Source organism: Lissotriton helveticus, chromosome 9, assembly GCF_964261635.1.
Source record: "Lissotriton helveticus chromosome 9, aLisHel1.1, whole genome shotgun sequence".
In the NCBI taxonomy this organism is placed as follows: domain Eukaryota; kingdom Metazoa; phylum Chordata; class Amphibia; order Caudata; family Salamandridae; genus Lissotriton; species Lissotriton helveticus.
The window spans coordinates 1,129,722,714-1,129,749,170 of record NC_136070.1 but is presented as its reverse complement, the minus strand read 5'-3'; the positions used below and the strand labels follow the sequence as shown (position 1 = coordinate 1,129,749,170).

At 42.5% G+C, this 26,457-nt stretch overlaps 1 protein-coding gene and 1 long non-coding RNA gene across 2 annotated transcripts in view; one reads left to right on the top strand and one right to left on the bottom strand.

Annotated features, from left to right (window-relative positions):
- ADAMTS9 (ADAM metallopeptidase with thrombospondin type 1 motif 9) overlaps positions 1 to 26,457 on the top strand; it is a 934,075-nt gene that overhangs the window by 590,101 nt on the left and 317,517 nt on the right.
- Positions 21,331 to 23,066, bottom strand: LOC144782274 (uncharacterized). Its single transcript, XR_013601128.1, has 5 exons — positions 22,416 to 23,066; positions 22,244 to 22,322; positions 22,087 to 22,146; positions 21,944 to 22,005; positions 21,331 to 21,841 (listed from the first exon to the last, which is right to left on the bottom strand). It is a non-coding gene; the product is annotated as an uncharacterized LOC144782274 (long non-coding RNA).

Genomic DNA, 26,457 nt, shown 5'->3' with positions numbered 1-26,457 from the left:
ACCCTCAACCAACTCTGCGAAGAAATTGGAACAAAATCACAATCGACCAGATCTCCACATCACTTCTTCAAAAACCCCCTGCCTATTCGACGAACCCTAACCAAGCCGCCATCAACCTCACACAATGGTTAACCCAAACCGCCGACAAACTAGCACTCTTGAAAAAACATCAAATCAAGCAAGGAAGCAAGAACGCCCCATGGTTCAATGATGACCTTAAGAAATCCAAGAAACTCTGTCGCTCCCTTGAAAAAACTTGGAAAAAAGACCCAAACACCATCACCCAAGCCACCTTCAAAAACGCCACCCGCAAACACCACCAACTAATCCGGACAGCCAAGAAATCAGCACTCAAAGACCGACTAGACAACAACGCCCACAACAGCAAGGAACTTTTCAACATCATCAAAGAATTCACCAACCCCACCGCCAGCTCCAACGACATCACCCCCCTCTCAAGTCCTCTGCGACTCCCTCGCCTCATTCTTCCATGACAAAATCGCCGACATTCATAACAGCTTTGACAACCAACCCGAAAACCAGTCAACCCCTCTCACCTCCGAACCTGTACCTCCTCCGAATAACCTTCTCAACTGGAACCCAATCACCACAGAAGACACCATTCGCCTAATGAACTCCATCCACTCAGGATCCCCTACAGACCCATGTCCCCATCACATCTTCAACAAAGCAGACTCCATTATCGCACCCCATCTCCGAGACGTCATCAACTGCTCCCTCAACTCCGGCACATTCCCAGAAAAATGGAAACACGCCGAACTCAGCGTCCTTCTGAAGAAACCCACAGCTGACCCCACCGAACTCAAAACTACCGCCCCATTTCGCTCCTCCCATTCCCTGCCAAAGTCATTGAGAAAGCCGTCAACAATCAGCTCGCCGCCTTCCTCGAAACCAACAAATCACTCGACTCCACACAGTCTGGCTTCCGAGCAAAACACAGCACCGAGACCGCCCTCATCGCAGCAACAGACGACATTCGAACTCTACTGGACAACGGAGACACAGTCGCCCTCATCCTCCTCGACCTCTCCGCAGCCTTCGACACAGTCTGTCATAGCACCCTAATACAACGCCTCAGCAACATCGAATTCAAGGAAAAGCATTGGACTGGATCATCTCGTTCCTCGCTGGAAGAACTCAGAGAGTCCGCCTCCCTCCTTTTAGGTCAGAGGCCACCGAAGTCATCTGCGGCGTTCCACAAGGATCTTCTCTCAGCCCTACCCTCTTCAATGTCTACATGAGCCCCCTCGCAACCATCGCACGTCAACACAACCTCAACATTATCTCCTACGCTGATGACACTCAGCTGATCCTCTCACTCACCAAAGACCCAATCACCGCCAAAACCAACCTACATGAAGGGATGAAAGAAGTAGCCGAGTGGATGAAGCACAGCCGTCTGAAACTGAACTCGGACAAAACGGAAGTCCTCATCTTAGGTGCATCCCCTTCCGCCTGGGATGACTCTTGGTGGCCAACGGCCCTAGGAAAAGCTCCCATACCGACGGACCACGCACGGAACCTGGGTATCATCCTGGACTCCTCTCTCTCGATGACCAGGCAAGTCAACGCCGTCTCATCATCATGCTTCAACATCTTACGCATGCTCAAAAAAACTTTTCGCTGGATCCCCACCGAAACAAGAAAAACGGTCACCCACGCACTGGTTACAAGCCGTCTGGACTACGGAAACACCCTTTACGCCGGCACCACTGCAAAACTGCTGAAAAAACTCCAACGCATTCAAAACGCCTCAGCCAGACTCATACTAGACATCCCCCGCACAGACCACATTTCCGGTCACCTGAAAGACCTCCACTGGCTCCCCGTCAACAAAAGGATAACGTTCCGTCTCCTCACGCACGCACACAAAGCCCTCTACGAACTTGGACCTGACTGCCTCAACACGCGCCTTTCCTTCTACACTCCCACCCGCCAACTGCGTTCGTCCAACCAAGCCCTCACCGCTGTTCCCCGCATCCACAAAGCCACCATGGGGGGAAGATCCTTTTCCTACTTAGCGGCCAAAACCTGGAATTCCCTTCCCATCCACCTCCGCCTTACCCAAAACCACCTAGCCTTCAGAAAACAGCTTAAAACCTGGATATTCGATAAGTAACCCCCCCCCCCCGCCCCCCCCCCCCCCCCCCAGCACCTTGAGACCCTCTGGGTATGTAGTGCGCTATATAAATTTTAACTTGAACTTGATCTCAAAGTTTGTGTGGGTTTACAGTAACCAACTTTCTGTTGTAGAGACCTAGGTCCTTTGCCATTCAGTGATCTGTGCATTATTCACAGCGCCTTAAAAATAGACTTTTCCTTCACTGGAAGCCAGTGAAGTTCTTTCAGCGTGCCAGTTGCTGAGTCAAATCGCGATTTACTTACCACTAATTTGACAGCCATCAACTGAATCCTTTGAAGCCACCTGATCAGATAGTCTGGACTTCCTCTAAGCAATGAGTTACAGTAGTCCAATCTGCTCAGGACAGTATACTGTACTACTAACTTTCTAGAAGGCTGTGGGAGCAGAGGGGCAATTTTCTTCTGATTTCTAAGAAGTTCTTGGCTGACAGCTACAGTTTTATTGACGTGAGCCTCCATTGAGAGTTTTTCGTCAATTTGGACTCTTAAGATTCTGCACAGAATGTGCTTTTTCCAAATCTGTATTATTGGGCAATGGCCAAAGGTTAACTGGGAGCTGCGGTTGTAAATTCTCTAGCGAGCATTACAAACATTTTGTTTTCTCTCTGTTGAATTGTAATGTATTCTCGTTGAGCCATTTGGCTATCTCAGACAAACATGAAGATAATTTAGATGACTTGGGTCTGATTTTTAATTGAGTATCATCTGCATAGCTTAGAAATGATATCCCAAAGGACTTAATCAAAGTCAGCAATAGCCTTAAGTAAACATTGAAAAGGATGGGGCTTAGGGCTGAACCTTGAGGTACCCCATGCAAGATTTCATTGTATTCAGAAACAAAAGAAGGAAGAGATGTTGCTTGTGATCTTCCAGATAGGTAAGATTTAAACCATTTAAGAAGTATAATTCCTGGAAACACCCGGTAGTGTTAAAGATTACTTCCCCATCAAGCTTCCTTAATTTAGCCCATGGTCTCCTCAATGATGTTGTTCTAATAGATTTATCCCTCTTATACACCAAGCCAGGTCTCTTGAGACAAAATGTTGCTAAGCACTGGTCCGACCAACTGATGGAGGAGGGGGTTTGACTGACACCTTATTTAATGGTGCTAATATCAGGTCCAGGGTATGACCACCAAGATGAGTAGATCCCTTAACCTGTTGTGTAAGACCCATAACCTTGCATGATTTAAAAAAGTCCACAGTTTGGTTCTGAAGGGCGTCTTCCGGCCAAATGTTAAAATCACCCAGAATTAGGCAGTTAGTGTGGGGCATAACCAAATCAGCAGCTAAATCCAAAAAAGACTGAGCAAAATCCTTTATCGGACCAGAGGGTGTATAGCGGAGCAGCACCGCTAAGGTAGCACCTTCTTTCTCTTTAAGAGAGAAACCAAGTAACTATATATCCTGGATTATTTAACTTCAAGTTTTAGCTAGGTTCATTTATCTTTAAAAATAATCGCAACCCGCCCCCTCTCTTATTCACTCTAGCTTGAAATAGGGCTTTGTAGCGCCCTCCTGAAGAAACCTACAGCGGACCACACCGATCTCAAAAACTTCCGCCCCATCTCGCTCCTCCCTTTTCCTGCTAAAGTCATCGAGAAGATCGTCAACAGACAGCTGACCGCCTTCCTCGAGACGAACGGATCCCTCGACCCCTCGCAGTCCGGCTTCAGAGCCAACCACAGCACCGAGACCGCCCTCATCGCAGCCACCGACGACATCCGGACCCTGCTCGACAAGGGGGAAACAGTGGCCCTCATCCTCCTGGACCTCTCCGCTGCGTTCGACACGGTCTGCCACCACACCCTAGTCCAGCGCCTCAGCAACATCGGTATCCAAGAGAAGGCACTGGAGTGGATCATCTCGTTCCTCGCCGGAAGAACACAAAGAGTCCGCCTCCCCCCGTTTCGCTCCGAGGCCACCGAAGTCATCTGCGGCGTCCCGCAAGGATCTTCACTCAGCCCCACCCTCTTCAACATCTACATGAAACCTCTCGCAGCCATCGCACGCCAGCACAACCTCAACATCATCTCTTACGCCGACGACACCCAGCTGATCCTCTCCCTCACCAGAGACCCCGACACCGCCAGAACCTGCCTACACGAAGGGATGAAAGACGTCGCCGAGTGGATGAAGGACAGCCGCCTGAAACTGAACTCGGACAAGACGGAAGTCCTCATCCTGGGATCTTCGCCCTCCGCCTGGGACGACTCCTGGTGGCCCCCAGCCCTGGGCACCGCACCCAAGCCAACCGACCACGCACGCAACCTGGGCTTCATCCTGGACCCCTCCCTCTCGATGACCAGACAAGTAAACGCCGTCTCCTCATCGTGCTTCAACACCCTGCGTATGCTTCGCAAGATCTTCCGCTGGATCCCGACCGAGACCAGGAAGACTGTCACCCAGGCACTCGTCACCAGCCAACTGGACTACGGAAACGCCCTCTACGCCGGAACCACAGCCAAGCTACAGAAAAGACTCCAGCGCATCCAGAACGCCTCCGCCCGACTCATCCTGGATGTCCCCCGACGCAGCCACATCTCCAGCCACCTGAGGAACCTGCACTGGCTCCCCGTCGACAAGAGGATCACGTTCCGGCTCCTCACCCACGCACACAAGTCTCTCCACGACCTGGGTCCCAAGTACCTCAACGACCGCCTGACCCTCTACACGCCCACCCGCCAGCTACGGTCCACCAGCCTCGCCCTCGCAGCCGTACCACGCATCCGAAGAGCCACCGCCGGAGGAAGATCCTTCTCTTACCTGGCTGCCAAGACTTGGAACTCCCTCCCCATCCACCTTCGGCTGACCCAGGACCATCTCGCCTTCAGGAAACAACTCAAGACCTGGCTGTTCGAGCAGTAGCATACCCCTCCCCCCAAGCGCCTTGAGACCCTCCCGGGTGAGTAGTGCGCTATACAAATTGCATGATTGATTGATTGATTGAGTGGGCAAACATTTCCTAAGTCAACACTGGGTTCTTGTGAGAGCCAAGTTTCCGTAATAAAAAACATGTCCCAGATATTAGATACTAATAATAAATTCAACTCTACTGCATGCTTCACCAGAGAGCGTGTGTTAAGTAATCCACATGATGCGACGTTTCGAACGTGGTCCCCTCAGCTTTTTGATCTTTCGCTTTACTAATCTTAACACCACTTGGGACCTTCTCATGATCTGATTGGCCGTGGCTAAATTCAGATACTTTAGGATTTGATTTAAATAATATAGTTCTTTGCTAGAATATTTAAGTCTCCTTTCACCTTGCGTGGGGTAAAGTCCATAACATGTCTGGCCTTGGCTGCTTCTGGGACGATGAAAGGCGCAGATGGGCTTGCCTTTGGCACGTCTTTGGTGCGCCATCGCGCCACCATCCTGCTTTTCTAGCCCTCCCTCATTACTTGTGTAAAACGGCTAGACCGCTCACTTCAATGACCCCAACATTGTGGCCATCGAGTGGTTATGCTAAAATCAAAATAAAGGTTTTTAATCCTTTTATATATACACCAAACAATGTTTATGATCTGAATATGAAAAAAATAATGTTTATCTCTCCTGTTTTAGACACATTTTCACCTTCACTTTATTTATTTGTTTCAGAAATCACTACAAAATGTTGCACATTTGAGAGAGCATATCAACAGGGACATCTTTTTGTAGTAAGGGTTTTGCAAGTACATGTACGTGTAAGTTCTGTGGGTAGAGGCTTTAGAAATGTCATAGGTTTTTCACCCCATCAATATTTTCCCAACCAAATTCACACATATCTTTCTCTACATATACATGAGCAAAACATTTACACATCTTCTGATCAAGTAGAATGCTCTTTTAATGTGTCGATCTGTCAGGAGGTAAAAATCCTCTTCTACTACCTGCTTCAGTCATGTTTACAAAGATGAATCAACGGAAAACCTGGAACAAAAATAATGTTAATATAAATTTTCAAAATGATGGCTAAAACACATAATTCTAGCGCCGTCATTTTCGAAAATGGCAGAAGGGTTGCTCTGAGTTATTTTCTGTTTCTATAAGACTACTTCACCCCCAAAACCTATATTTTTACACCAAAATAAAGTATATAGGTCACAGGGTTCCGGAAATATTACATCATCACTGCAACACATCTGCCATTTTTTAAAATGTCGTCCAGACAAATTCTGCACGGATTAGCAGTGTCTAACCAAGGTAAATTACATCTCTAATAATACAAAAACATAAATCAAAAATGAACATTTCTGGACACTTTTTTTAAGGAGGTATATCAAGGGGCCAGGACTACTATGCATCCTGTCTCTTAGGGTGACTCAGTTTCTAGAAGTCTCTCTACTCTATTCTAATCAGTCAAGATAATCGCATCTTATCTTAGGACAGTAAATGTTTCATCTGAAGTAATATTATCCGTAACTCTCAACCCACCAATAAAACAGAAAGAAACATACAGTCAGAAGTGTATATTGAAAAAATTTGCATCCTATATCTCATGAAGTCTAAAACAAGGAAACTTATAAAAAGATATCATGGGAAAGGGCTGGTTCCCATATAAGGTCAGTCTGTGACATCTGGTCATTGAACCTATAATAATCATATGAACGTCTTTTTCACAGGCAGCTATTCTGGCTATGTCCCCCTGTCATTTTTGTGTGATTGTACAGTGGATTTTCTCAAATGCTGCAGGATGTAAAATGTTGTGGTGGCCAATTAAGTTGCAACCCATCAACATCTAAGATTATTAGAAATAATACAGTGTGACATGTTGTGAAGAATTGCCAAATGTTTCAATAGGATCAGAGTAATGTCATCCGTGGATGAGCAAGGGCCCCACATTTCTGTCCGGCAAGATATTGGAGCACTTCCTGAGGATTTGAAGAAAATCACAGTCAATGTGCCTACATCTCACCTATTCTGAATGTTGCAGAATGCCAGCTCTGACTTGGTGCTCTCGAGTCCATTACCAATTGTGAAAAACCTTATTGTAAGCAAAGTTTAATATCATGTCTTTTAATAATCCATTGTGTTGGTCAACAAAGTTGTCAAAGCTTCTAGAGCATAGCCTGAACTTGATTTATATTGCCAGTATTCTTTTGCTACTGATTGTACAGGCATAAAATAAATATGATCTATCAACACACTATAGGAACCGGAAACTACTCCATTACACATTCCCAGTTTCTCAATTTATTTCCTAATTGGAGAAGACCCCGAATGTATGGGATCACTGCCTAGTCTGCTACACAAGTAGAGCACTAGTTGACAATGTTTCTAGCAATGGGATGATGAGAGATGAAACGCCTCTTCAATATTAGCTAGTGTTTTGATATGTCTGTGAGGTGATCAAGTCTGTCTATTCCTGCCAAGCCCATGTATTCCAAAGGATAGTTGACCCACCCAATTATATGCTCGTATTTCACCATGCTGAGGTATGTAACCGCAAGTCCACTTTGAGTAAAATGTGTGCAGTCTTTTACAATTGGAGTGTGCAGCTCAGTATAAGGTTATCTGTAATGTGTTGTGGTGGCCATTATTGGTAAAGTATCTGATAGGCAGTCACAATCTAGTATCTTACATTCCATGGATTCCCACCCATGGCAGAGGGTGCGTCACTACACTACTATAAAATATTAATTGTAAGAGGTGGTTGGCAATGCAGTAAGTATCCGTAGGGGACATGCAAAGACCACCCACTTCAGTATAAACTTACAACAGCTTACACATTTTAAAATGTGACTTTGGGTTGTCCCGACAAAGATTTTGATGACAGAGCAAATTAGACAAAGTTGTGATTGTTTTAATTTTGAGGAGTACCATTCCAAATAAATCGGGAGGCTATCACCATTTTTATAGCTTGGCCTTGTCCTCACAATGAGAGATTTAATTTAGAACACCTCAAAAAGGCTGTCTGGACTTTTGTTAATAGTGGGAGAAGCGTCTATTTGACCATAGGTTCTAGTCCTCTATTCATTAAAATACCTAAATAGCAGAGAGCTGAATGAGTCCATTTTATCTGAAAGTTTAAATGGACTCACTTTTCCCCCATTTAACCAGGTAACCTGACAATCATGAAAAGGAGTCTCTCACATGTATAAGATAGTTTTTTGTTTCTAATATAATTATACGGATTTCATCCAGGTATAAAACTGACTTTATTGGGCCGGCATGATTTGGAACCCCTTCAATTACATCAGAGGATCACATACGTAATGCTAATGGTTTAAGAGCGGAAAGAAATACTAAAAGTGATGGAGAGCTCCCTGCCTTATTGCTCTCTAGATATGTATAGGAAAGCATAGGAAACCTCTTAAACTAATCTGTCCTGCCAGGGACTGGTACCTAGCCATTTTAACATGGTGATGAAATCTATGCCAAGACCAAACCTGTCCAAAACACGAAATGTGTAACTATGTTCCACTTGATTGAATGATTTATCACCATCGAGGGAGATTACAAGCATGTCATCCTGCATGGCTTCCGATTCCCACAACATGTGACCTTGTGTCCTCAGGTGATTCCTGGATGATCAACCTGGAATGAATCCCATCTGCGACTGATGAAAAAAGGAAAGAATAACACTCTGAAGTATGGGCGCCAAGTTCTTTGCTATAACCGTAACATCTACATTAATAAGTGAGATGGGTCTCTAACTACCACACTTCAGTGAGTCTTTTTTGGCCTTGGGGATGAGTGTTGTAACTACCTCATTTGATACAGAGGCCAGAAACCCAGATTCATCTGCTTCTAGGACGGCCTTATGGAGCATACGGTTAATCTGAGTCTTGTATGTGTAAAACGTTCCCTTTGTCTGAGAAAGCCGGGAGCCAGACATGCGGAATGCTTTTTACACAGTTAACAAAATAAAGTCAGCTAGACTGGACCAATACAACCATATTGACCAGATGGAGTAGTACTCCTGCACATCATCAGGAGTTGGATACCAAGGTGTCACAAATCAAACTCCACTTCAGACTAATAAGGAGCTACTTGACTCGTAACGTATGAGGATCAAAGACTTCCATCTCTGAACAATAAGGGAACCCCTGTCCACTCAGCTGAAAGTTAACTATTAAGTGTGGTCCTGATGAAGCTGTTAGTAATGCACAACCACCGAAACGTACGTTGACCAGTTTTGTGAAACCTCGTAAAGACAACACAATAGGTGAAATTTTTGAGATTGAGTCAGCCCACTGGATTACCATCAGTGTATGTCACATAATTGGACAGCAGTTTCCCCAGGATTGTTGGCTGTCTGTGATTGTGTTGCCTGTGAGAGAGAGCTTTGATTGGCGAGATTTATTATGTGATGGTTTGTTTTGAGGTCGTATGAACTTATTGAATGATTTTCTATGTCTTTCCATGTATTTTACTTGTAAATATTATGATTTTGTTTATGTGAATCATGAAATATTTTCTATCAACTTGAATGCATTTTCACACATTGATACTTGAAAACGATTGTACATGTATGCACTGACTGATGTCTCAAACAAAAAAATTATAAATTTGTATAAAATATGAGAAAATGTTGAATATACATCAAATGAAAAAATCTTTTAATAAAAATCAATGACTTTGGATAACTTGGAATGGAAAAATGTATTGCTGTGGAACAGCCCGTGTGATGAGCCGTTGCAGATCACTAGTAAAAGGATATAGGTCTGAAAAGAGTTTCAGTAAGCGTACTATTGTCTTTTCTCCCCTTACTCTTGGACCTTAAATTATTACCAGGGGGTGCCTTCTTTGATAATTTAAACTTTCTCAGGAAATCCATCTTCCCCGGGAGATCGACCAATGAAGACACGCTATTGTCTGTATGATTTCCTCCAGGTTTATCCCTCCACTTCTCTCGTCAGTGTTGGAAAGGCAATACTTTAGGATTTACCTGTGATGAATCATGCAAGCTCTTGTAATAATACATGAAGGTTTCTGCAGTGCCCTAAGTGTGTGTCAACAGTTCTTCACACGGACCACATGTTGCTGATGGCTTCCCTTTGTTGTATTTGAGAATGTACGGATCTCCCTGCCTTCTCACTTATTTTATAATGTCTGTGTTTGAGTTTGACCAATGCTTTTCTGCAGATGAACTATATTGGGTATTAAGTGCAAGTATTCCAGATTCTAATAAGTGTCAGAGAGTAAGGGTGAGGTTTGTTTAAAATGTGCATGTAAGGCATACAATAGCTCATTTGAGCCTGCCTTGTTCTTTCTGGTATTTTCTCTTTACTAGTGCTCAGTCTTGCTTCTTGGTGCCTGTCCATAATGTTTTAACAGTGTTTGAGTGGAGCAAAATGAGTGCCACTCTCCTCTAAATACACCCTGCCATGTGCATTCAGATTGCGTTTTTCTGCGGGTAGTCTATACTAAGATACCAGCATATGCCAAAATGCGCTGTGGCCAACAGCATGCCCTAATGATTATTCTTGTACTACTGGGAATAATCTTTTATTCCCCCAGAAATATATTATTATGGGTACCTGTATACATTAGCGATCCTGCAGTCAGACAGTATTACAGTAATCAATTCATCCCATGAACTGATAAGAAAAATGTGTAGTGCTTTCCTGGTGGATCAATGATTCGCCACACATCCTTCAGATTATGTTCAGACATAACATCCATGTAACCTGCCCTATCACCAACATTGCATTTGCTCACCAAGTCTGCTCGGTCTAAAACTGTCTAAAATTGGGCTCATGGATAAGTTCCAGTCACCCCTGCTTACAGTCCAAGTCTTACCGTATTTAGTAAATAGTCTAGATATTCTGGCCAAGAGTTGGATATGATTGTATGTGGGTATTGGACTGAAGCTTGTTTATGTTTAATAAAAAGACTTAAACATTTTTGGGGGGATATGATTACATCAGGGTGCATAGATTAGATTGAGCCAAAAATCAGAAGCTGGCTGGCCGTCTTAATTTTCGCAATCTACCTTCTTGATTTGTCCAATTGGAAAGAATTGAATGCTCGAGGGTCTAACTGATTAGTATTGCTACCCCACTCTCCCTATGTGCATTTGTAGCAAGGCCTTTCATGAGATTGTCAGAGTGGGCACAGCTACTGACTGTATTGCAGAATCTTTCTATGCTTCACTTAGTTAACTAATCTATTGATATTTAATGATAGTGTGAGAAGTGTTTTTTTGGAGTTGTGTCCTTGACACGTTGTTGTGACTGTGGTTGGTGACTGTCACTGGGACCGTGAGCCAGTATTCTCGTGATCTTGTAAAGAGGGAGACCACAGGGGTGATTCTGTGTGCTCACTTTACTATGGGTTGAGATGTAGTGACCATATATGGCATGTTGTGAGCCAAGTTTTCAAGAGAGCTTTTTGTAAGTCGATAAATAGGCAATATCATTCAGTAAACTGTGAAAGATGAGAAAAGTACTACTGCACTCAAAATGCAGCCGCTGGCTCAGGTCTGAGTCCGACTTGTTAGAAGAGATCCCCAGGGCTGTGTCAGAGAACAGTGTCATGTTCTGGGGTAGTGTGACTATACCCCGAGTGTCGGTATTGAAATAGGTGTTGTCATACATGTATAATTCTGGAGCTTTGTTTTGGAGCAATATCAAAGCCATATAGAAGGCAGTGTGAGGCCAGGGATCAATGTAAAGGTGGGAAATAGAGGGGGGAGAAGCAGGGGAAATAAAAGAACGAGAGAGGACCCCAGCACACAGAAAACCATGTGTATATATCCAGTCCTACAAAAAGTGGCATTGTTAACGGAAATGGCCTCTTTGAGCATGGGATGCTACAACAGACTACCAGGCATGGGTAATGAAAAGTTAAAAGCTAATAAAAGCTCACGGATTGAGGAGAGGATGGCATTCAGTTACGGTTCCTATGTTTAGAGTTGTGGCATTTGTCTCCGTCAGTAGTGAAAGCATCTAACACCTTCTTCATTCTGTACTTTCTAACCTGCGATGAGCACCTTGAGGTTCTGTTTCAGGGTAAGTGGATGTAGCACATCATTGTATAGGTCCTGCTTTTTCACCTTCATTAGGGTCTTGTACGAGCGAAGGTGACCCATACATGGATGTTGAGTCGAAGTAATCTAGAAATGTTATGGTTCTTCAAATTTCTGTGTTTTGCCATTGATGGTGATTATCATCGTGACTTGTCCTAGGAGGCCGTATCTTATATTATTTTGTATACATCTGGGTCTCATGGCAAGGAATTTCTTCCTTTTGATGGGTATTTTTTATGGCTAATACGCTGTTATATAGATCTGATGTTCCTCATACTGGAAGGGACCTTCTTTCTGTTTCATTGTCTGTGGTATAGCACTACCTACTGATGATGTGATAGGCTGTAACAGGTCTTTGGGTACTCATTCTTTGGGAGTCACTTGTTCGTAGACGACGGGCATTTTGAAACTCCAAAGGGTCGTAGAAGCATTTGCTTGTTGAGCACGCGAGGGATAAAGTCTTTGAGAAAAGAGATAATTTCCCTTGTTTTGGGATATCATAAAGTCCAGTGCTCAGTTCCCAGGTCATATTGAGTAGTCAACTGACATTCCACCTCCTCCCTCTGGCCTACTACCTCCTCCATCCTCCTGTCCGTGGACTCCATCCGGTGATGTATAGAGGCAAAGTAAGTCCACAAGGATTTCAACTCCATTGTCGCCTCAGACATACTGCTGTCAAATTTGCCCATCTTGGCACTGATGGCTAAATCCTCTTTCATTGTTGCTTCACTTCTGTCTTCTTCCATTTTGAGGGACTGGTGTTTAGGAGTTTGTTTTCTGCCGGACATAGTCTCTAAAAAGAACAATTGTTTCTTTGATATTGAAATAGACACAGAGGGTGATAAAGGCTACAGTAACTGAGTGCAACAAGTTTGCAGTCCACGTGTCTGTCTATAAAGCCCAAAGTGTATCCGTGATACTCAGTCGGTACTTCCAGGAGGGTGTTCTCTTATTTCGGAGTGTCAGGCAGTACTGACTTCTTATATTGGCTGGTTGCCCTATTACCAAGTGCCTATCTAGTCTACTAGACAGATATTGGTAATGTGACCACGATTGTAATGCAGGGAAGAGTTAATGGGTGCCAGGCTGATACAGCAATACATTTAATAGCCTAGTGGTATGTTGGCAAACAAAGCAAGGATGCAGTAACAACGGCCAATGTATTATAACAATAATTCAGCCTAGATGCAGGAGCTGTTTAATCACTCGGGAAAGAGAACTAATCATTTGTGAATTTCATTCGTTTTTTTAAAGCTGAACAGCAAGTGAGTATAGCCTAATGAGATGAAAGTAGATAGTCCCATATATGCTGTTTTTTAACACAATCAGGAATAGCTGAATATAGATATGTACATACTTGTTACTGGCCCAGTAATGTGCTTGTGGGGGACAGATGCGTTAGAGCTACATTTATGTTCCATCCCTGGTACTCTGTCTCGCAGCGTTGAAGTGCATGACACCCTGCCCAGCCCATCGAATAGTATCTTGACCCCAGGTTGGCATCTCACTGATTAAAAATAAAAAGGAAAATGTTGTTTCCTCTCCCTAAAGGACTGCTTCTCCAGTCTGACTCGTCCAATACTTCTCCCACATCTGATGTGATCCAGCCTCATAGTGTCTATGGGATTCTGTTGAGACAACAATTGCTCTCTTGGCTGGATAAGTACTCCTGTTTGGCCCCGCAAAATTCAGGGTCTCTATAAAATGTCACTTCAGGCAAAACGTGTTGGTTTGTCCGTCCTTCCGAAGGTGTCCCTCGTTGCTGTGGCAGCCCCTGAGCCTAACAGGCTCTTTTATGTTACCTATTTCTAGAGTTCCACACCCATTTCCCCATCTGATGATGGCCCAGCTCGATACAACTCGCTGAGCCTGCCACAAGTCAATGTCTCCCAGGTACTGTGGGGCCTTCCTCAAGACACCCATGCCTTGGGTGCCGTACACACTTTATGTGCGCAGTTTCCTGGGTCGATCCATTACACCTGACCTGTCACTTGTCCTTAGATGCTCCCAGGGCTGACAGATCTCAATACACAACCTCTTCAGGTGGTGTTGGCCTGTGGGTAATCAAGGGGAAGATGGCCATTCCGCAGCGACACTGGTGCCGCAGGAGCCCACACTTGCTATATCCAGGCTCACACTGCTTCCTCCGACACCAGTGCATATTTACAGAGAAAAAACCCTGATGCCATAATAGAAATGGGAAATACAAAGTTGGGAATTAGAAAGTTAATCCCATAGGTCTTCTTTTACATTCATTGGCAATCCAAAGAATACCTGGAAGTCTATGCTAGTTGTTTGTTTGTGGGAGAAATTATGTCTTAAATGTTTTCATTCAGATTTGTGAACTGGGAAACGTTTGCAAATGTAAATTTTAAGGAAATTTTATTTTTCACATTTAGTTTTGTTTTTATAATCGATAAATATTTTCCTCATGAATGAAAACCTTCCTTTAAATCCCCATTAAATATGGGGAGGTTGCCTCCTCATTCCTACCCTGGAAATATATTTACTCATTCCCTTTACAGAAGTGCAATTGTGTGCATTTCCGTAATTGGAAACTACCTTCTACACGTTGACCTACTTTTGACAGTAGACTCGCCTAGAAATGCTCAAATTCATACCCTGGCAACTAAATATGCAATTGTGAAAACTTGAGCCACCACTATGCACAGTGTTGTTATCTATGATGTAATTTCAAATGTGATTAAAAGGATGTTATCAATGTAGTCATTGAATACTTCACAAGTGATGTAATATGTGAGGGTACAAGCAGTGCATGGCAAAGGCGCGAGTTATAGTTACTTTAGGGAACGAGTTATAATTAATTGAGATAGCTATAACTGGTGAAATTCAGTTGTTTTTTTTTGTTTCAAGTGTTACGTGTTAACTGACATTTTTACCTCACTATAACGTTTCTTTAGTCTTTGCTTTTTTCCCAGTGAAACTCAAAGTTTTTTTTCGACATTGTAACTATAGCTTCATCTTAACATTTATTTTGTGAATTTGTGGGGATTTATTTTTAAATATAAGGCACTGTGAATACATTAAAACTAGGCCTATTGGGTTTGTCAAGGTGTGACTACATCAATATACAAAACAAACAGATTCACTTTGTCAAGGGATCCCCACATCAATATATAAAGGCAATGATATTGGCTATGTCAAGGAGTCTGGACATCAATATACAACGGCAAGCCTGATGGCCTTATGAACAAGTCAGTTCCTTAATAATAAAACGTTGGCATGTTAGAAGTCATCATTAAATATCTAAAATTTATGCATTGCAATGTTTACATCAAATAAAGCATTTTTATTCAAAACAACGTTAAACGTGTCAGAGTCATTGTTTTAAATTGTTAAGGCCACATAATGAAGCCATAAGACCAACCACATGGTGTCTCTATATTCCATAGCTAAAGAGCAAAAAGTCTAGTTCTGGAAATGCTTAAAAATATCATAAACTTTTCATGGGTTTATGGTCTACAGACACTAGTACAAATAGGGTTAATTTAAAAAAATAAAAAGGATTTTTGAGTGGCTGGCCCTGCCTTTATTTTAAATGTTTTAATTTTTGTGGGTGTCCTTACCCACCCTAGACACTCATGGCTTGTTTTGTTATTGGGAGTAAGAAGGGGAGCCCCGGGGGCCTCGTCAGTTCCCTGCAAGCAGCCCCAGGGACTACATAATAGGCAGCCACATTTTGGGGGGTTTTTTTCCTTAAAAAAATGGGTGCAGTCTTACCTGGGGCACCCAGCAACATTCTTAAAGTTGGGTTCCTTATGGGAAGCCCATGGGCCCCACCAGCTTTTCCGATTTCCCTGCCAGCATTCATCCTTTTGAGGTGAGTTGATGACCAATTTAGCCTTGCCAACATCACTATCCTAGATGATGAAAACAATCAACCATGTAATTGGGTCAGAGTTCAGTGGTGATTTCTTCATTAAGGCTCTGGGGTTCCACCCACACCCACCATCATTTTAAAGAGTCACTCGGGCAGAGAGTACAAATGAGCTATCGAATGAAGAGAGCAAGACTTCCTTACACTCGTATGTAGTGAAGGTCAGGCGATCAAGCACTTCCTGACGGCCCAGCATCTGACAGAAGTGACCTAATGACGTTGGGCTTCCCACTGTTGCAGCCCTTCATCTTGGTGCTGTTGTTGAGCAGAGGCGCAGCTGATTGATGCAACCTCGGGTGTTGTAGGAAGAAGCCCTGCGTGAGGCTTCACATCACTTATCCCAGGAGTGTTCCTTGCTGATTGGTGTGCTTCTGCCAGGCACTGCACTCGTGGGGACGAGGGGAGGACTGCAACAGGCAATGTGTATGACGTTTTTGTGGAATCTGAAGATTCACGTGCTGTCGAGAAAGGACTCTGACTTCTTTTGCAGGACACATTTAGAGACAGCATCCTTTGAACGACTTATAGCTGGGAGGTCTACAGCCCTGAGTGGGAACTGAATGTGGACTGACCAGATCTATCTGCAGCGGGCAGCCTGCAGCTCCAAGAATGGAGTATGTCGGGTATAGAAAATAAAATGTTGCCCTCACTGCTAACGTTTTGCCACTTTGTCAGATTCACCTAAGTTAACCCCGAGGCTAGGCCCTAACAAGGTGTAGTGGATTGCTACCTATTATCCTGTATCCTTCTCCGCACTTCGTTCCGCCGCTTCCCTTTCTACATGTTCACATTAATATTCTAAGTAAAATTGTTCTCTTTTGAATTGGGTCGGTGTACTCTGCATCAGCAAAATTTATCTTGCATGTAGTAGCTTTTCCCTAGTTAATAGAAATGTCTGGTGCCTCTTCACCTACATGAAAGAGAGCTTAGACAAATAATTACATTATTGGTGTTTCTGGAGTTATGTTTGCATTAGAACTGCCACTGCAACAACACGAACGACCCAAGGTAGCAGTCAAAGCCACCATGCATTACTGCATGAGTCAACCTTCAAACGTGTGAGTTGAGGATGCACAAAAAATTCTCCTGTTGATTTAATAGACTATAATGTTGCTCAAACTATAATAAGCCTCTAAGACACATATAGGGTACATATGACAGAGGACTTACCTCATAGTTCACTAATGAAATTGTTGTAAGGGTGGGGGAAGGCATGAATGTTTTTAAGTTCTTGTTTAAAAACTCATACCTCTCAATGCAGTAATGGGTGTACTAACGTCTGACGCTTCCACATGTTGAAGAAATACACATTTCTAAATTTTGATGGCTCTTTAATTTTTACATGGTACTTGTTGCACGACTTACATTCCAAACGTATACATGGCCTGGCTCGTGCATGGGCTGGTAGAGGCAATGCAGACCATTGGATCTACTCTCCTCATTAATTTGTTGTCTTATCGCCTCTCTAAAGGTAAGAGCCAGGGGGAAATTGTGCAAAGAAACACACAATTTGTTCTGTTACGAAAAATCTCAAGGAGAGAAATTACTCCCCTCTCCATACATTTACCCAAAACACAAGATATACGCTTGCTTCAGGGTGCAAACTGGGACTGGGTTTATGCCCCCCCCACTTTCAAAGTACACCAGACACCACTGCCAGAGTTGGACATGTTTGGATTAAGCAGGTGCCCATCGCAGTACCAGACAACTCTCTCTAGCATGTTTCTTCAAACAAGAACATTTTATCCAAGCAGAGTCACATTATATCTAAAAGCATACCTGTATGTTCATACAGATTTATGGGTTTACTCCTCAAAAAATGTCTGCAAGCCCTCAACCGAAGTTCATGTTGAACGCTGGTGTATTAAGAATTAATATCAAGAGTAATCGTCGGATAAATGGGTTCCAAGAGAATGTGCTAGTAGTACATGATATTCCTCATTCCAAAATGCATAACAACATGTGTGCTATTTGGCTGCTCAATTTGGATGACATTTTACCCAAAACCCCCAGTGTTTTGACACAAAGCTGGTTGCAAGCAGGGTCCTCTAATTCTTGACATAATTGTACAAAATCCTTCCCTCACTTATGTAGTACTCAGTTTAGGTCGTAAGAATGGGACTATGTGCCAGCATAATGCAGTGCAATGTTGCTGATTCCGCCTTTCAGTAATTAGATTTTCAATTTAAGTATTGTTATTCTTGAAAACGTAACAGATGAATGTGCTTTTGGACTATTAACATCATTATCATTATTCCCAACTGTAATGTGTTTGTTATGTCATTTTAATACAATAATAGTGTCTAAAGCAAAGTTTGGCCTTTGCAATTATTTTACCTTCTTCACCTTCTGATATAAGTGATATATCAGACCTATCTTGCTAGTGGTACACTGATGCATATTAAGTTTACTGCGCTTTCTGTGATCAACATCACCTTAGTGATTTTGTTATTTATTGTCCAAGAACAAGTTATTTACTCGACAGAGTTTTAGATATTTATTTACATTTTGTCCAAATGTCTAGAAATTCATCTATCAACGTGAATGTTTTTTCACAACAATTTCTGGCTTTGAATGGCCAATGCATAGACTTGCAGCCGCTTCTCCGTCTTAAGTCCTCGCAATGCAACAAATGCTGGCAGGAAGCCAGAAATGCACCGCTAGAAATGTCTGTCATTTACAGTCATTGGCTAAAGTACAAAATCACACTGTTCATAGAGCTGGGACATCTGAGGTTGGCATGGTTATATGTGAGCAGTTACATCGCAGGTGGAGAGAACTAAGGGAGCTATTTGTATATTTTGCATAACAGCCTCACCACATTGGGGGTGACCTTGTAAAAAAATATTTAGCAGGCAAGCATCAGCTGATAAGCCTGTATATGGAATAAACTTAACAGTAAACTACTGGAAATCTATTATCATGCATTTTGAAAGTACGCTTAGCAGGAAAGGAGGATGATAGTCAAATAATGAAACAATTAATTCAGCCACCATCTATAAATACATGGGAATGTGGCTTAACAATAACACCACGTTTGCCAGACTGGTAGACAAAACCAAAATCAACAAAAGCAATCTAATTTTCGCTTTCTTCAAATTAGCACACAATCTAACAGGCCCTTCATTAAAATCCTTTTTTAAAGTCATCAAAGCCAAATATATGTTGTCACTTTAGTATGGCTGTGATATTTTTTCCAGTCTGATAAAACATCTAGACTTGGAGCAATGAAGTCTTTGCAGACACGTGTTTCTCTAACCACATTCAACATCCCAAGCCCAATTCAGACTGGAATGCAATCTGGTCAATCAAACAATACATCAGGCTGGTCAGATTGCTTGCTTCTGCCAAAACTGCAAGAGAGCTCAGCTGGGATTGTTAAGATGTCTCCTATGGAAGGAGCTATAATCATACAATGAATTTAAAAAATCACATCTTAAGATCCTAACATTCAATTAAAACTCTTCAACTGACAGAATAATAGAACTTCACGACACCATGCATGCACTTTAAAACCCAACTGATGAAACAAGCGGGAATGTACTCCTATGCACTCGAAAATTTGAAACTTCCACTCAAGCACACCATCACTTTGTTAAACCCTTAAATGCAAGGGGCAGGGACATTTTATTTGCAAAATTCAACATCGCTCGATCTAAAAGGCAATGTAGTGAGACTGAGATTTGGTCTGTTTGACACAGGCAAGGTAACCGAGGTAGACAGAAATGGTAATTCGTCCGCCGCATGAGAAACTGTCACTTTTATCATTACTGGAAGGAATTGCTGAGTCATGTAATCTGCTGCTGTCAAGGCTTCTCGGATGAGTGCTCTAAATGTTTACTTCCTTCCTTTAAATGATAAATATTAGATCGTGCCAATCAGTGATCAAGGCATGCTTTAATCCAACAAATATGCAACTGGCTAGAGGAATTGTCATGTTTTTTAAAGCAGTTTTAGCAAAACAGTAATAAGGACAACCTACTGTCTTGAAATTAATCTGCCTTGATATTGAAACTGTATAGTGTTTACCTCCACTGGCGAGGCATTGTAGCAATTTACGTTGCATGCAACTCCAGAACCCATGGTTATTGGTTAATCTAGTGTTTAATGTTGGCTATTGTGATAAGTCATGTGCTCTTAAGAAAAAATTGCATGAACCTATTCTTTTTAGTTTGTGATTATTACTACCAGTTGTATGATCATTAGTGGGGGCTATGTGGTTTCAAGAGAATGGTGGTGAGATGGAAAGGCTGGTGGAGATTAGGTAATGTTAGTTTACAGGGATAGGGTTTTAAAGAGGAGAGGTTGTGATCTATGAAATGAGGTATCCGCAAATTTCAGAATTAAAATATGAATGATTAAGGCAGGCATGACTCTGAGAGGAGGCTATACTCTGAAATAGAAGACATACTGAGGATGGAAGATAAGATGAGGGTCACTAAAGAAAGAAAGGACAGGAATCAAGCAGCAGTAAGTCATGCTCAATTTTTCATGCAGGGTTTAGGAGTATAGTCGGGGAGGTTTTTCTGAGAGCAAGCAAACGGCGGATGTAAGCTGTAGAAATATTATTCATAGTGCTCCATATCTGAGGCATACAGCGTAAATATGCGATTCAGAGTGTACACATCATTTAAACATTAGACCCTTATTCTGTTGTGTGCCAAAACTAGGGCAGCCCTTTTAAATATAGTCTGGAGTATCCCAGCCTTGGTATGGGGTCTTTACGCTACCCAAAGGGAGTTAGCGCAGAAAAAGAAAAGGTCTCATTTAAAGATCTTTCCTCAATATTTTGTATCTCACCAATGTCCCGTCCGATTTATTTCCTGTGTTGTCACCTAATCCTATCCAAGTGTATGTTGTGCATGTTTGTTTATGTGGCTATTGTAGTATATGTCTTGTACTTAAAAGCAAAACAAAGTGATGGCATCCTCTGTGTTCCATTTTCAATGTCCCAGGCTTGTTCCTTGGCACAAGATGGTGGTGATGTGGTTTTCCCAGGCAGTGGAAGTGTAGCACAGGAGCTGCAGGAGGGAGGAGACCTAGAAGTGAAGTGTGAGGATAACAATAAAAGGGCTCCTACAGAAATTCGATTAGGTTCTTCCTGTAGCACTGCCACTTGGTAGATGGTGGGGTTGAATGTGGCTGAAGTCTGTTGTTCAGAGTGAGAAGGATCTTTTAGGTAAAACCACCCTTTTGTCTCTTTCCCGATCACTATCTTGTGCCACTGCATATCCAGGAAAAAAGTTTTACCCACACCTCCTACAGTTTGGATCAAATTTGTGATCACAAAGAAAGAGATAAACATCAATTAATATGCTTATCTTGGCAATGACTTATGCCTCTTTACTCTTTTTATTTTTTACGAAAAGATACTTTTTTTGTCCGAAAAGGTGGACACACTATCAACTACACAAACATCTCACATTAGTAAAAAAATGAACAATAAATGAATTAAATGGTGCTGTACATTACTTAAGGCACTTATTTACAAAACATTTTACATATACAGTGAAACACTAATACATTCGTGAACCCTATTACATAACATTCAGTATGTCAAAAACAATTTATCTACACATCAACTCAATATCAAGAAGTCAATATCAAAAATACAGTCAAAAAGTGAATATCCGACTGAAGCTGTAGATGAAATCAAGCAGCTTTGTGACAAATACCCCGCTCAGAGAACGACTAGTTCAAGTACTCTGAGCATTCGGAAATAAACACGAAGGATTCAATCCCACATAGCCGACGCGTTTCGAGTTATGGCTTTATAGATTGCCAAACTCTCCTCAGGGCTGGATTAATCTTTGAGAACTGTTTCTGACAAAAAACAAAAAACGAAAAATCTTTTTAGTATTGTGCTTCCAAGGGACCCTTCAGCCCTATTTGTCAGATAATGAAATAGAAAGGATTGTTTTGTACCTGAGAACTGTAGGCATCAGTTCAAAGCTGTAAAATTGCATCTGTACGCAGTGGCTGCCAGTCTGCAACAAGGGAGAATTAAATGTGACGTCCGGTCAGCACTGAATGCGATTGGTGATTAAAACAAAAGATTCCAAAATTACCTTCACAGGTGGCAGGCACCCCGCTCACTTTTGAAGGAAGGCGCTACTGGTTCCTCAATTCTGAAAAACGAGTAGTCCCAAAGTTATTACGGAACTCGTCAGGAATGAGTGGCATACCAAGAAATATTTTTTTAAAACAAACATGCGGACTACTTACTCGGCTTACAACGCATATTTGTAGTGAATTAGCACAGTGGGCTGTTACCCACGGACGGTGTTTTCTTCACCCGCGATGGCTGAAAGAAAACAACACAGCCTGTGTTTTAGCGTCACGGCGCGGTAATGGAATGAGCAAGCTTGCAGTAATAGCATTGTGCGCGAAGACTCACCAAATTGCTATCTGTGACTCTTCGAGTTTAGCACTGGGACAAGTCCGTAAAATGCTCCGCTTTGGCAAAACAGGAAGTCGGACTTAGTTCTGCATTATTCTGACCGGACCACTGGAACACGTGGTTGTCACATGCACCAATGAGCAGGCGGGGACTTCCAACATGTGGCGAGATGCATTCTGGTAGATGTATTTAAGTGGACTTTCACAAGAAATGTTGACGAAGCAAGAATTGCCGGGAAAAAGAACCACCCACATGAAGGAGTCTTTGTGTGCTCTTGTGTGAATCACTGTACGGGGAGCGTGGATTTATGTCCTGTTAAGCTCGCTCATACAATTTAACCCATTGTTAATGCTGTCAAATTTCATTATCAGGTATGCTTCCTTGCGTAACAATGCACTCTCGATGTTAGGGGATTGGTGTTTTGGATCTATCCCTCCCAGAATGGTCCAATTAAAATCATTTTCGGTATGGTTGGCGGACACAAAGTGATCCACCATTGGTGCAGTCAGTACTTTCCGCTTGATACGTGATTGGTGTTGTGTAATTCTCGCATTGATTTGTTGGCAAGTCTTGCCAATGTATATCTTGTTACACTTGCAGACCACTGCGTATATAACGTTTCTTGTCTTACAGTTTGTAAAACTGTCGTGTCTCCATTTGGTTCCATTATGCTCAAACACGGACCCCTCCAAAGTGGTGGGACAAGCCACACAATTGCCACATTTGTGGTGCCCACACACTGGTTTGAGGTTCCACTGTGTGATTAAATCACTTTTGGGTTTTTGGATGTAGCTGTCTGCTCGTACCAGCTGTTGTCCTATACTCTGATTTTTCTTCCTTGCGAAGATGGGCTTCGCCAAAGGGTATTCCAGAGACTCCAACAGGTGCCAATTCTTTAAAATGATCTGACGGAATTTGTTAGTGTGGGCACCGTAGGTTGTCACACAAACAAGTTTATTCATTTCCGCTTTCTCTTTTTTCTGCAGCAAGCTTTCTCTAGGAGTGAATCTGGCTCTTTTTTTGCAATGATGCAGCAGTTTCTTGGGGTATCCTCTCATCCTCATTTCTCCACAGAAGGATTGAGCATGAGTGTCAAAGTCAGACACTTCAGTGCAATTTCTCCTGATCCTTAACAATTGGCCGAATGGGAGATTCTGTTTTAAACACTGTGGATGTGCACTGTTGTAGTGGAGGATAGTATTTCTATCCGTCTTCTTCTTATATAATGTCGTGTTAAGTTTACGATCTACAGGGCCCACTGCTACATCGAGGAATGTCATCTTGGATATGCTGGATTGCATAGAAAAATCAATATCAGGGTGTCTGGTATTGACCCAATCTAAGAAATTATTCAACTCAGCCTGGCTCCCCTGCCACAGGAGCCAGACGTCGTCTATATATCTCAACCATTGGATGACATTCTTCGAGAACGGGTTGTTATTGTAAATAAACCGTTCCTCATACTGGGCCATAAACATAACCGCCATTTCCGGCGCATAAGGACACCCCATTGCTGTGCCCTTCACCTGTACAAAGAAGTCATTCTCAAACTTAAAGTAATTGCTGCGGAGTGATATTTCAGCCAATTCAATGATGAAGGATGTAGGTACCCAATGGGGTCTTTCCCTCCGTTCCAAGTATAATTCCATTACTTGTAATGCCTCATCTTGGGGGATTTGGGTGTATAAGGATCTTACATCCAACGTGGCCATAATTTGTGTGTCTTCATTGAAATCAGTCCCCTCCACTTTTACGATGAAATCTGTCGTGTCTCTAAGGTATGATCGAACACCCCCAATGAAGGGTTTTAGAAAGAAGTCTATGTACTTCGAGACTGGCTCTAGAACTGAATCACACCCCGAGACAATCGGTCTCCCTGGTGGTGTTTGACTGTTCTTGTGTATTTTCGGTAGAAAATACAGCAAGGGTGTCCTTGGTTGTTTCCTATTTAAGTATTCGAACTCCTTTGGACCCAAAAAACCTTGATCAAAGGCCATCTTGGTAATTTTTGTGATTTTGTCTTGTATCTCTCGGACAGGATCTTCCCTGACTGGTCTATACCATTCACGATTCTCAACGTGTGATTTCCCCTCAGTTAGGTACATAGAGCGAGGCCAGATCACCACCGCCCCGCCTTTGTCCGCCTGCTTTATTATAATTGAATTGTCGGCTTTTAGGCCCTGAATCGCTGTGATGTGATCCTTCCCTAGATTGTTCTTTACAAAACATTTCGATTTTTCAAGTTTGTTAATCGATGATAGCACCGTTTGCTCGAAGGCATATATTTGCTTGGGTATATTATGGGTGGGAGTGAATTTCGATTTAACTCGGAGGCCTGTTGTTTCTTCAATTGAAGTAGAATCACTCCCTGCAAAGTATGATTTAAGCCTGATCTTGCAGCAAAAATCTAATGCTTCTAGTTTCAACTTAGTGAAGTCGGTGCGTCGGGTGGGAACAAATTTGAGCCCTAAACTGAGGATCATTTTTTCCTCGGAGGTTAGTTGTTTATCTGAGAGGTTCACGATGGTGGACAGATCTAGTTGTTGTAATACCTGCTGCGTGTCCTCATTTCCCAGGGTTGCTTGAAGCGAACCCTTGATTGACCTCCCTTTGCTAAAAAAGACTGGTTGGAATTTCCTTGTTTTTTCGAATTCCCAGGTCTAGACTCCGGTGAGGAATCTGATGATGAGGTGTCCGAAAACCCTATGAATCTGTTCTTAGATCGGCCTTGATAGGTAGTAAGAGCTTTTCTAGAGTCAGCCGCAGTGTAATAGTCCTCCTTCAAGAATGGGTACACCTGCTCAATTTTGAAAGCCTTTGAATCCCTTTCAAACTGGGCGGTTTTGGCATTGACCGTATAATCCTGAAGGACTGGATTTCTTTTTCTATTTTTTCAATTAGAGCCTTGGCATCTGTTATGGATGGATTCTCTGAAATAGCCTTGGTTAGTGCCTCGATTTCCTTCTCTTCCTGGCTACAAAGTCTCTGGGCAGTCTCTATAGTATGGACCATAAGGTCCCGACTGCACTTCGTGTTAATAAAACAGAAGCCTCTTTTGTACTCAGAATCTTCTGTGAAGATCACAGGAATATTTTTAATTTGCAGGCCCCAAGGAATAGTACCTGCCCGTAGGTGTTGGAGCAAAAAGTAACCGTGGAGTTCAGTTCTTATGTGCTGCATATCCAGGAGCAGATAGTTCACACCTCTTTATGCCTCTGTTGTGGGTGCTCCAGGATGGAGATTAACCTGCTGGGAGGAGGATCACCCAACACAAAGTCTGTGAGTAGATTCTGCCACTGAAAGACATAAACAGTACTTAAGATGAAAGGACAAAAGGATACAATAGTTAATATTCAAAACCTAAAAATCCCATGAATTTATTATTCGTGGTTAGCTGTGCAATCATAACTCCCTTATCGCATTACAATCCAACAATTGAGGCTACTGATGACATCACAAATGGATGTATCAATAATATCACAGGCAATATCACACAGACGTCATTGATGACATAATTAAAGCTACAAAGGAATGCTATATTACATACCTGTTGGTTTGTAGAATAATCCCGCTCTATTTCTATGTTATTCAAGAAAATAGAGTTGTTTAAAGGCCTAGGCCATGGCTCACACTCTGCAGGCCAGGTGGCAGGTACACTCAATGTCAGTCAGTCAGTCAAAAATTAACTTTATTTGGTTTATCACAACCATAAAGTATACATATACAAATTACAAACTAGTAAAAAAAGGATTAAAATTCATTTTCTTAAAATATTTTTAGTTCTAAAAAAAATAACACTTTGTTTTCCTGTCCCCAGTCTTAAATTAGTTTGACCTTTGAAAGAAGAGTCTCTAATTTCATCATAAATTTGACACCGCGGCATATCAAAATGTTCGAGCCCGCACCCATCCAGCTAGTAAGAGCCTGCCTGCAAGTGCGGATTTGAAGGCCATTTAGAACTGATTTCAGCAGGGTTCTTCTCTCATCTTTTATTGACTCGCACGTACACATTAGATGGCATAGAGTTTCCGTGTGGTAC